We start from the raw sequence: 12,343 nt of genomic DNA, 5'->3' as shown, positions 1-12,343 counted from the left end.
AGTAATAATTATGTTAGTATTCTAATCAAACGACGTACGAATTTCTAAAATAATTATGTACTCATATGATATATAATAATAAAGTACTATTTATTTGCTTAATATAAATTGTTTATTATATTGCAAGCTTTGCTTTTGATACTGCGAATCTGAACCTGTAAAAGGATGAAACTAAGGACCGGTCAAGAAAGCGTAATCTTGTCTAGTTGGTGGTTTAAGTAGGTAATGTTTATTGTCGATTAGGTTTGCTCGATACATTTTCGTTTTCGTACAACCGTATTGAAAGCACGCTCAGTACCACAACTAGAAATTAAATTGTGACAATATGATAAGGACCGAGTTCTAGCAACCTACCTGCGCGTCACCCCCGATCTACTTTAGCCCATTCGGGGTGAAGATGTCGTGCTTGGGGGTGGCGCATGGATTGGTTCGTCGCCGGCTTGTATTGCATTACCCGAGCTGCATTACGATAGCAAGCATCCGTTATTCGGTGCCGATGTTCCGATGAAGACGTGACAAGATTCACAATGCGGTTCGGCTATCATAACTGCAACTGAGCACCCCAAACCCCCCTAAACTACACGAGAAATGTGCTATCGGAGAACTCCGTGTGCGAGCCGAGAAACCGTCGGGCTAATTTGGCCGCGCGCACTCGCGAGGGGATGATGAAGTCCATTAAGGGCGTGTTCTTGCATAATAACAATATGTATCTGATTACACTGTATTATCGGATGATGGTAATTGTTTCGACGCTTTGTGTAGAATTTGTGGTTGGTGAAGGATATATTAATAATTGGAATAATTAATGAATTTTATTTCAACCAAGAGACTAGCAGTATAATGATTAAATATACTAAAACGATAATATTTCAAATAAAACGTGAAAACAGAGTTGCCAGAATTAAAGACCTTGCATGAAACAATTCCTATATCCACTTTTTAAGAAACTTTAAATAATAATTTATATATATATGTATATATTATTCCTTAAATTTAAAAGGGTAAATATTAAATATATACATATTTGGTGAACATAAATAATTTTATTTAAAAAGTTATATATTTTTCGTTTTTATTTAATGCAAGCTGGACACAGACACAAAAGTGGAAATAAAAATAAAATAAATATGATGATAAATGTAGGTATAATTAAATAAGCTGTCAAAATTAGTGACCCTTTTTTACACAGTTTATGTTACGAAAACGCCGCAAAAACACAAGAGCAAACGCATCACGTGCATGTCTATGCGTGCAGAATATTATAATCCAAGTTTTATCCGAAAAACAGCTAGTGTTAAAAAATCACTATCTTTTTTTATGTGTCTTATTTAATTTTAAATATAAATTTATTGTGTTTTATTTCATTGTTTATATTTAAAATGTATTCAATAAAATATTTTCTTATAATCAAGGAATAAAATTAGTTTATTCTCTCTTCTGTAAAATGTGAATTTAATAACAGTGGTTGTTCTTCAATTTTTATGACGTAACCACTTAACCCACCTCAAATTTGTTATTTTATTGGATAAATATCGCATAGAGAGATGAAATCTAATATATATATATATATATATTTTAATATAAAATCCTCAATTTAAAATTAATTACTATTTAAGAACCTTTACACAATTAGTTTTTTTAAGCAAGTTTCAACTTTCGATAAAGTTTATTTAATATTAAAAGTACATGAAACACAAACTTGAGAACGTAAAATTACAAGCCTCATATTTTTTTATATATTTTTTATAAGTAGAACATTTTAAGTAAAAATTAAAATTAGATAAATCCTTTCACATGTTATCAAAAAATAAAACTGCGGTATAATTATAACGCTATAAGAGTTAAATCCAATATATATATTCTAATTTATGATAAACTTATACTATGTAGTAGTTTTAAACATCATCACGCATTGAGGTTACCTGTAGGGTCACGATGGTCTTAATTAAAATAAAATGAGTACAACTTTTGTAGTTTTATATATTTTTTTACATAGAGGGCAGTTTGTCTATATCATATTATTAAGAAACTTAGTTTATTTCGGTTAGAATGTTTTTTGCCTTTACTTTGTTTGTTCAAGGATACAGCGTACTAAGTGATTAAACATGGCACACTTGTAGTGATCATAATAACAAAGAAAAACCCTAGCATCTTGTAAACTTTACTGCTTATATTCTTCACATGCTCGAGAAACCTGCAAAGGCACCTTGAAATACAACACCCGATAATAAATCGACTAAACCAGACAACTTAGGAATATTATTATAATATTTTTCAGCTGTACTATACTTAAATATCATATTATATATCAGAAATCTTAAAAATAATCCATTATTTCCAGTGTGGAATGGAATGGGTATCGTAACCTTTGTCATTGTTCGGCCGTTTTTCCAGGTAAGCAAAAATGTGTCCGCCGTGCGTAATAAAGTAAGGTCATTTGTAACATCTTTGCGGCACACTGACATACATACGCTCACATACACACATATTACGGAAGTCTCTCTATCGAGGCCAGCTCCTGGGGCTTTTTGCTGAAATTGCCCTAAAATATAGACGGGTCGCCCCCTTCGACCCAATCCCGATACGATTATGCTAGGCGACATCTTGCGCCTATAACACGAAATAAAGCGCAAGTGTGCACATTTGAGTTTTGCCCATAAAAACAACCAATACGGCCATGAATAGAGTCGACATGACTAGCGTTTTTCTATATTCATATTATAAAAAATAAAAATAAATAGATAATGTATTTTTCTTTAATGGTAAAAAAAAGTATATCATACTATAACCACCATCATCATTAATTATCAACGTGTGTTGTTTAAACTGGAGCATCGATTGGCGAATGATTAATGTTTTGAGAGGTTTTTTTGTAGCCTCAATATCTGATCGCGTGTCATAAATATGAATAATTGGATTTTGTGCGTTTACGAATATAAAACTGTTCAATGCGCAGTTTCTATTCAAATGGGTTTAAATTAAATCTAAGTTTAGTTTATATTTAAATGTGATAATATTTATGTACGAAAATAAAAAATGTACCAAAAATAATAAATGTAAAAATACAATCTTAAAATATCAACTTATTAGCAAAAAATCGATTTTTTTTAAATTAGCATGGAAATGCAAATTCTGATTGGCAAAGCAGTACAATTAACTAAGTTGAAAACTTGTCTTACAGCGTCTCTCTAAGCCTAATTTAACGGCATACTACATCAAATTATGCGTAAAAGCTTTTAAGCGGATCAATAAAATTTTCAATTTGTATAAAATAGCAAATATTAATTTGTAAAATTATAAAGTACAGTGAGTTCTATAAAAAGTTTCTAAAGTGCGCCTCTCTAAATCTAATTTTATGGCAGTTATAAGCGAAGTTATGTTATGCATAGGAGTTTTTAAATATTTACTTAAAAAATTATATAATATCCTAGAATAAGTAAAAAAGGTGAAACCACCAAATTTAGATATATTTGTAAGTTTAGATATGCCATTTCTGTTTACCAAGATCTCTTTAAAAGACGCAGTACAGAGGATTGTAAAAAAATAACCCCAAAAACACGTAGTAGACCTCATTGAAACATTGCTTCAAATCTACGTATTTTGTGTACAAACAATTTTATAAACTACTGTCACCGGTCGTAGCCAATCTTTTTATGGAGGATTTTAAGGCCAAAGCTGCGAAATTTTAACAGTAAAAGAGGAATTGGGGTTTGTTTCTAAGTAATGGCTTAAGCGACTATTTTATTTCAATGGTTTAAAATTAGCCCAATCAGTAAATAACAATAAATATGTGCAGTGTAGCGAACCGTCCCATTTAATTTATACTTTTTATTTAAATATAACACAATAAAAAATATCTAAGTTTAACAAATAAATACTAAAATTGAATAAAGCAATAAACTATTTATAATCCAAAAAGTTCAGGATCCGGTATTCGTACACTTACTAGCTGCGGTACCTCACGATAGTGAAGGGCCAACAGCTAAATAATGCAAATAATAAAAAAATGCACTGTTTTTACAATTAGATTTATATTTATCTTCTACAATATTATTGAATTATGATACATGCTGCACTTAAATTAATATATCTCATATTTATGGACTTAGATACAGTACATAGTGAATAATATATTTTTTAAATATAATCATAATAATTTTTCTACACATAAATACATACATATTTTTATTTGCTTTATCGCGGTAATTAAAAATAAGTAAATCTTGGTTTAATATTGTTTTTAATGCTTATAATCTACCCCTGATAGACGTCCTTTCACTTTTAATACTCATGACTATTTTTATACAAAAGCTCGACAATAACCTTAAATTTCATTTGAGAACATATTATTATTTGCCGCTTACCGACTTTCAAATATATATAATATGCTTGCCATATTATTAACTTTAGCCTATATTATTAACACGATAGAATTCATCAAAATTAAGGCTAATATGAATTCAAACCTACGTCTCTCCATTGGTAAATAATGTCGGATTTAAATGATTAGATATTTTACGATTCTCTCATAAACATTTAGAAATTAATTTGACTCGACGCCACCTGTCAGCGAGAGTGAGTGTAATTGGCAATATTGGAAGCGAGGACGACGCGACGCGGCTAATTAGTGACAGTGTAGTTAAAGATGTTGAGTTAATGTCGTGACATATAGCGGCGTTGAACGTTTGTATCCGCGTGGCTGCGGCTCCAGAGTCGAGACATTGATTTAGTATGGCAATAGGCTCAGGAGCCTGTCTCTGGCTCGGCGTTTAACACTAATTATTCAGCGCTGGGCATACATCACTCTTGAGCAATATCTCTTGGAGTACGACGACGCCATCTTGGAATTCATCAGTGTAGGAATTATGCATATTCGACATGGTACTGCTTTATTGTGATGAAAGATTAATATGCACGAATGACACAATGAGGAGTGCAGGCCATTAAGCTGTGTCGGTATGGTCAACATTCCGGTAAGTGTCTAGCATAACTACACGTAACAATACAATGCATGGTTAAGCTAATTATCAAAATATATAGAAAACCACAAAAAATATTAGATGGTTTTAAGAATGCACTTTGGCGAGCGTCTTTATATTCAAAAGATTGCGCTATATAATGTCTAGTGAAATATTTTTTGTAGTATTAAGTTATATTTTTGGTTGTATGGTGTGTGTTCTTGGCTCTGATTTAATAATTATGGATTGTGAGATAGTTCTCTTTTCGTTGTTCAAGTACTTGTTATGGTGACCATTAAATTGTGACTAACGATGCAGTTGTTTGAAAGTCCATATGCCTCTGATGTGACTCACTGATACATTAAAGATTATTTAAATGTTATTACAAAGCATTATATATAATCTATTAATACTTTTATTCATAATATTCAGCTAATAATTGTCACATAATACAAATCTGATAGATCTGTGTCATCGCAATTAAACAATAATCTGGATTTTCCCACTTGGACTAATTCACACCAAGTAATTAAGTCGAGTGGTTTCTGAAAATTTATAACAACATAATAAAAAAGGTATATAAAGTGATCTATAGTAAGTTACTTAGTGATTTTCACATATTAACATTTACTTACATAAACTTTTTTTTTTGAGATTTTGTATTTTTAATTTAAAAACAATTTTCATTGAACATTTTTAATTTTAAAACAATTAATACTGGTTAACATTGTTTTATAATACAGCACAATCAGAAATAAAATACTAATTAATTTTATTTTTATCAGTTGGAAGTTCAATATTTTAAGCAGCAGCTGTAATTTTATCGGCGCCGTGGCTTAGTTGGTTAAAGCGCCTGTCTAGTAAACAGGAGATCGTGAGTTCGAATCTCGCCGGGGCCTAGGTTTACCAATGTTTTTTTTTAATTTACATTATTATTATCTTCTATTATCATTAATTTAAGAAACTTTTATATTAATACAGAATGTTATCAACAGTATGCAGTAGATTATTGTAACTAAATTTTTCACGTAAAAATATGCACGTTATAAAATTAATACAATAAATGTAATTTCTGAGCTAAATTACTATACCCATCATTATATTAAATGCTTATCTAATCCTAACTTAAAAGTTTAAACCTTAATATATGCGTATATATGTATTATGGTATATGTTATGCCAGTTGTGAGAATTATGGTTGAGCGAAGTAGTAAAATGTATTCATATATCCGGATAAAGCGATTTGGTACGCGATCTGAAAACAATATCACGTTTCTGCTTCGTCAGCTAAAGGTGTGTTGTTGGATACAGCATGTCTAGCATCTGATGCTATTCTTATCGATATGCTTTTTTTTCTCTTCACTTCTTTCTTTTATTGAAATGCATGCACGCTCGTATGCCCTCAAACGTATGAAATACTTTCAACACGGCTTTTCCGTGGAATTTTCCCATTAATACCAACCAACAAGTGGGCTATATGCATAGGTAGAGATAAACTAGGAATTTGTCTAGAACGTAGATTGAAATACTTTAAAAAAAATTAAAAATTAAAAAATTAAGTTAATTGTTATTATATTTTATTAATAGTTTGACATTATAAGAACCGCGTATATACATTTAGAATATTATTACTAAGTGTTAAGATATTGGCTTAAATTAATACTATCACTAGCTAGAATAGAATAATGTTAAGTATAAAATATTATATACTTATGTTTTTGATATTTCTGACAAATTTAAATATCCATGGAATTTAGACAGAAAATAATAGTTGTAATATTTAATTATTGTTTGATTTTTTAATTATTGGGAATGTATAAATAGTCATATATTATTTGTTTTTATATAGTATTTTTAGTTATATTATATTTTATCGTTTATATTATAAATGAATGAATTATTTTTTGGATAAATAATTTTTTAAATAAACCCATTTATTTAGTATTGTGCGTAATTTTGATTGAAAAATTAAATATGGTGAAATTTTATGAGCGCAATCATTAGTTTTTTTGTGTTAATATATTTTACCCAATACTATATTGTAGTTTTTATCATATATTTAATTTTTTTAATTAACATATGGAATGCGGAATTTTTTGTTTCCGTAGTTTTCTTCTTTCCTTAAATTGAAAATATATTAGTTATATATTATTAATATATTTTATTATAGTTCATATTATATGTTTAAGTTTGTTTGCATTCTTAAGTTTTTGAATAAACACGTTTATTTTAAAAGGAGCAGAATTTTAGTTAAAAAAATTCATGTATGACATTAAGAAGAAATCACCTTTATTCAGATTTTTTGAAGTCCGGAATTTTTACATCTGCAGTTTTTATGCTCGCAATTTTCATTTAGGCAATAAACACCGAACCATGTTTTATCAGCACGAAAGATATGAACCCGCTTTACCAATTTAAATTTTGTGATTATTATATAAATATAATTTTGATCAATTTTCATAAATTAAAATTTTTCATATTTTCCTAATCTCAAGGAGGAATATCGTAACGAATAATTAATTATTAAACTGTAATAATAATTTATAAGTAATAACAAATATATGTTACTTATTTACAGACTGATTTTAATCTGATGATTCACAACATGCTTGTATGTATTTATTGTGTAGCGCATCTGTCATACATAAAAAATACTCATTCAATACCTTTTGCCTTTCATAAAATCCTTTTATACCCAGCACAACATAACAGGTTCTATTCAATATATTTAGCAAATTTAATTAACAATCCACTACTGTAAACCAATACATGTATGATTATTTATTTCCCTATACCTCTTTATCGTGTGTATCGAGATCAAACAACATTTTTGAGATTTGGAATATTATTTCGTTAAATGTTAACAGAAAGTAATATTTAATTATATAATTTATTGAATAGCAGTATGTAATAATACAATAAAAATAAATAAAAAACATGTAGTTCCTTTCGCAGACGTTTATTTTTGTGTTGCTAGTCTACCGCGTAGCTCCATGATAGCCAACAATATTACCCCCCACACTATATTTATTTTAGCATTTTATGTTTTACCATGATTTTTTGCTATATATGAATAAATTTTATTTAAAAAAATACAAATAAAAATAAATGTATGGAAAGAAAGTTACTGTAAAAATTTAAATAGAATACTTTAAATATCATATATTTTATAAATTTAACCATTTCGTCTAAGCACATTGCTAAAATAATTTATCAGAATATTAACCAAAGCCGCAATATGGTTTACGGCGCAATTTAATTTTCACTGCATATGCAGATATGTAGGTGTATAAGCGCGTCGATAAATTCGACGGTGGACGTACGTGCCAGACGCACTCTGTGTGGCTTGTGTGAACGTGCCTTTAGGTTTGGACGGTTAATGGAGTCTGCGCCAAAATCGACTTTTATGGCTTGATGCCGTGTCCGAATTGGCGTCACAGTGCTGCACATCACGAGGACTGACATAATTTACTGTGGCGGTGTTAGATTGCTCAATAAATTACCAATGATATATTTAAATAGAGGTTTGTTTATTTCAAGAAAATTATTTATTATTAATATTTTAAACGTGCGGGACTGAGTTACTGTTACAATTAAGAATAATTACACACTTCGTTAGTCGCATAAAATAAATCTACATTATGGAAAGCCCTCGAGGACTGGAATGGTAGTGTCAAGGTTGGATGGTATGCGTTTGTCAGAGGGGACGCAACTTAGTGCTTTAAATTTTACAAAACAATATTTATTGTTTAAAAATTACATAAAATAAAAAGTCAATATAGCATTAGTAATTCGGTGTTCTGTGCCGCAGACTGTTGACGATGCGGCATCTAGCGCTTTGGTCATATGGGCTCATTATGACCTTATAGATTATCTGAACGACGTAGTGGCGATGGCTCCTAGCTGCCCCTATAAAGAGGCCACTCTCCGTGGATGTAGCTCTAGAAGCTGTAATATGTATAGGTGCGGTTGCGCTTTTCTTCGGCGACGACTAATCGATATCTGGTGGAGGGAAGAGGTTTTTAAAACTATGACGACTTATCAAAAGTTCTATCGACAAGTCACATTTTATCTGATTCCATGAAGTGGTTTTGCGTAGAATAGTAACCACAGATTTTAATAAATCTGCAATTTTCAAAAATGCACATTTTAGAATGCGGGTAATCGAGAATCTCAATTTTACAAATTCCATGATTTCTGATAATTTAAGATTTTTACACACATATATACAAATTTCGATTTAAAAAATCACTTTTATTAAATTTTTAATTGAGAATGAATTGTGCGTGTATTATTAATTTTTAATATATGCAGTAGCTGTCGGTCCTTCACTATCGTGAGGTACCATAGCTAAGGAGTGTGTGTAAATACCGGATCATCAACTTTGTGGGTTTTAACTTTTATTTTAGATTTATTCTAATCTTAAAGCGAGAGATAATGGCATGTGTTTTGCACGCCCTTATCTCTCACTCACTCTCGTCACTTAGCATGCGAGTGAGCGTAAGAGAAAGTATTTCACTGTACGCGACTGGTACAATGAAAGATTTACAATAATTAAATAAATCTAGAATTAGTTATTTTCGCATTGCTATTTAAATTAATTTTGATTCTAAATTGTATGTAATCAAAAAATTTACGTAAGATAAATAATACTCTGACTTAAAATTAAGGTATTTTTAAAACATTTTCTGAAATTAAAGCTTAACATTTTGAAATAAAAATTGATTAATAATAATTTAAATTTATATTAAGAAAAATAAAAATTGAAGCTAATATTGCTATACTAAGCAATAGTTTTAATATGACATAGTCGGTGTTTTATCGATTACATGTATAAAATATGATAAAACAAATTGTGACCAAGCCAAATTATTTTTTTTAGTAAAAACGGTTAAGAAAAAGTTATTTTTAGTTGGCACAATAAAGTCTATTTAAAAAAAAGTAAGCGCTTAGTTTTAACGACAGAAACATTAATTACGAATATATAGGCTTTTATAACTTTGAAACGCAAATTAATGCACTTCATTCTATTGCAAATATGCATAAGAAATTATTAAAATAACAATAAATTAGTTTAACCCAGGTTAAGTTTTAACAGGTTACCCCAATGCGTCACGATGGTCGAAAAAAATAATATTAAATATACATATATAGTATACGCATATCACAAATCTTTGTCAATATGAACATAAATAATAATAAAAAAAAAAACAAACTTATTTTTTAATAAAATTAGAGTAAAAGTATGGGATTAATAAATAAACTTTTTTTACTTAAGTTTTTGAAGTAAGAATCGCGATTCACAAAATTCCAATTCATATTACTATATGTATATACAACTTTGATAGATAGACTAAAAAAATGCAAATAAGAAGATAAAATAAATATTTTAGTTCGCAAATTGGCTAGACGCCAAATTATATATTAGTAATAAGTATGTAACATCAAGCTTAAGCCACTGACTCACTTTCAAATTTAAAATACTGACCCATTTCACATTTACGGTGTGCTCATCAATAAATTTACAAAATAAAATGCTGCTGTAAGTTAAAATAATCCGTCATTGTTTCAGTTTATATTTAGCAATATGCTTGTAAAATTTGTGTAATATACAAAGTAGCGCAGCGTAGCGTAACAGTAGCAATTCCCAGATTTCTACTATCCGAGCACTTAAAACCGTGTTAAACGACCTCCATTCCGTCCCTGGTTGACAGATTACAGGGCCGGCGCAACAGGCTGATCGAATAATTATAAAGTCCACACGGCTCATTCGAAACGGGCGACAATTTCAAGGCCCGTCACGACTTATCGGCTACACCAGAAAAGCGACAGCTGGCAGAATGGACTGATAGGAATAATGATGTGACATTATCTTAGGCATATTTTGCCAATTGCTTAAAGACTTAATATTTTTATTAATATTTATTATTATTATCCATTTCCTTTGCTTTTTACTTTTTTAATATATAATTTGCTAAAAATTTTAAATAATATTTCAATTTTTTTTATTTTATTTTTTATTTCAAATCTATTGTTACTTAACAGTTTATCACTAATTGGCTAAATACAATTTATATTTAAACAATTAAACATTTTTAAAAATAAAAGTGCACACTATTTTTCAGCTCTTTATTTATCACATAGCTATCGTCAAAAACATCATTGTGCTTAGCAAGTTGAGAATCTGAATAGCTTGTGCAAGAAGAGCGTTCTCAAGCAATGATGGGTAAGAATAAGGGACGCGATCACAACTCTCTAGAGCACTCTAAAGCTCACGACCTGCACAACAACTCCAGGTATTTTTGTATTGAGAGAGAATTCGAATTTTATTGAATACTCTGAAACACTTTCAAGTTATTTGCATATAATAAATATTTCAAATTATTAATGGCCACATATATGTCGTTGATAAAGAGCAAAAAGAGAGGAGGACCCAAATTGCATCCCTGTGGTACTCCAAAAGAAGCAAAATACTAATCAGAGCGACGATTGCCATAGCTCACATACTGTCAACATTGACTTATTATCTTTTAAAAAACTAACAAGACGTTTGAAAAATCGAAGCTTCTCAACTTTCGAAGAAGTAGCTCGTGACAAACTTTGTCGAAAGTTTTTTAAATATCTTAATAATTTTTAATTTGTTTTAATTTCTGTTCTATATTTATTATAATTTGCTGTTGTAACCTGACAGGCATAAGCCCAATGCGTTACAATGAGTTAAATATATATGAACTTAGTGAGTCAATCAGACATTATGAATGCCTACAAATATTTATTAAAACCACTTTTAGTATGTGTATTAAAATATACGTTTTATTAAAGTATCACATTTTATAATCATTAGATATTTCTTGGCAGCCATTTTTATAAAGTGATTCGAACCCGCGTTTTCTGGTTTATCAGTAAAAACCGTACGGATCTTGTTTATTTTATTATTATGCCAAAATAAACTATTACATTGTAATTTTATTATTTTTAAAACATAAAATTGTTGTTGAATATATGTAACATTCTAACATTACAGTTGCTATTTCGACTGACGCCAATTTATAATGTGTAATAATTGTTAAAATTGATAGAGTTACAGTGGCGAGATAAGAGATGGCTCATCAGTAAATTTATTGATTTAATTTTTCAGGACCTCTCACCATAACAAACTACTTTAAAATATGTTTGAACTTGTTTATTTTGTTATGTGACTACATTATATTTCATAACAGAACGGTATGTATTCAACTTCGGTACCACATTATCTTATTTTTTGAAGCTCAATATTCGCTGCAGAAATTTTATTCACAAATACGATTATATGCTATAGAATTAACTTACATTATAGTGTGGCACATTGTCGTTTCCTTCACGCCGCGCTTTCAATAACGACAAAA

At 29.6% G+C, this 12,343-nt stretch overlaps 1 non-coding gene across 1 annotated transcript; it reads left to right on the top strand.

Annotated features, from left to right (window-relative positions):
* Positions 1–5,783: 5,783 nt before the first annotated feature.
* TRNAT-AGU (transfer RNA threonine (anticodon AGU)) lies at positions 5,784–5,857 on the top strand. Its single transcript has one exon. It is a non-coding gene; the product is annotated as a tRNA-Thr (tRNA).
* The last annotated feature ends 6,486 nt before the right edge of the window (positions 5,858–12,343 follow it).

The sequence above is a fragment of the Plectrocnemia conspersa genome, unplaced genomic scaffold (assembly GCF_051122295.1).
Source record: "Plectrocnemia conspersa isolate PC_06_02 unplaced genomic scaffold, ASM5112229v1 ptg000011l, whole genome shotgun sequence".
NCBI classification, from domain to species: Eukaryota; Metazoa; Arthropoda; class Insecta; order Trichoptera; family Polycentropodidae; genus Plectrocnemia; species Plectrocnemia conspersa.
The sequence above is the reverse complement of the archived record's forward strand: the minus strand, read 5'-3'. Positions and strand labels throughout refer to the sequence as shown.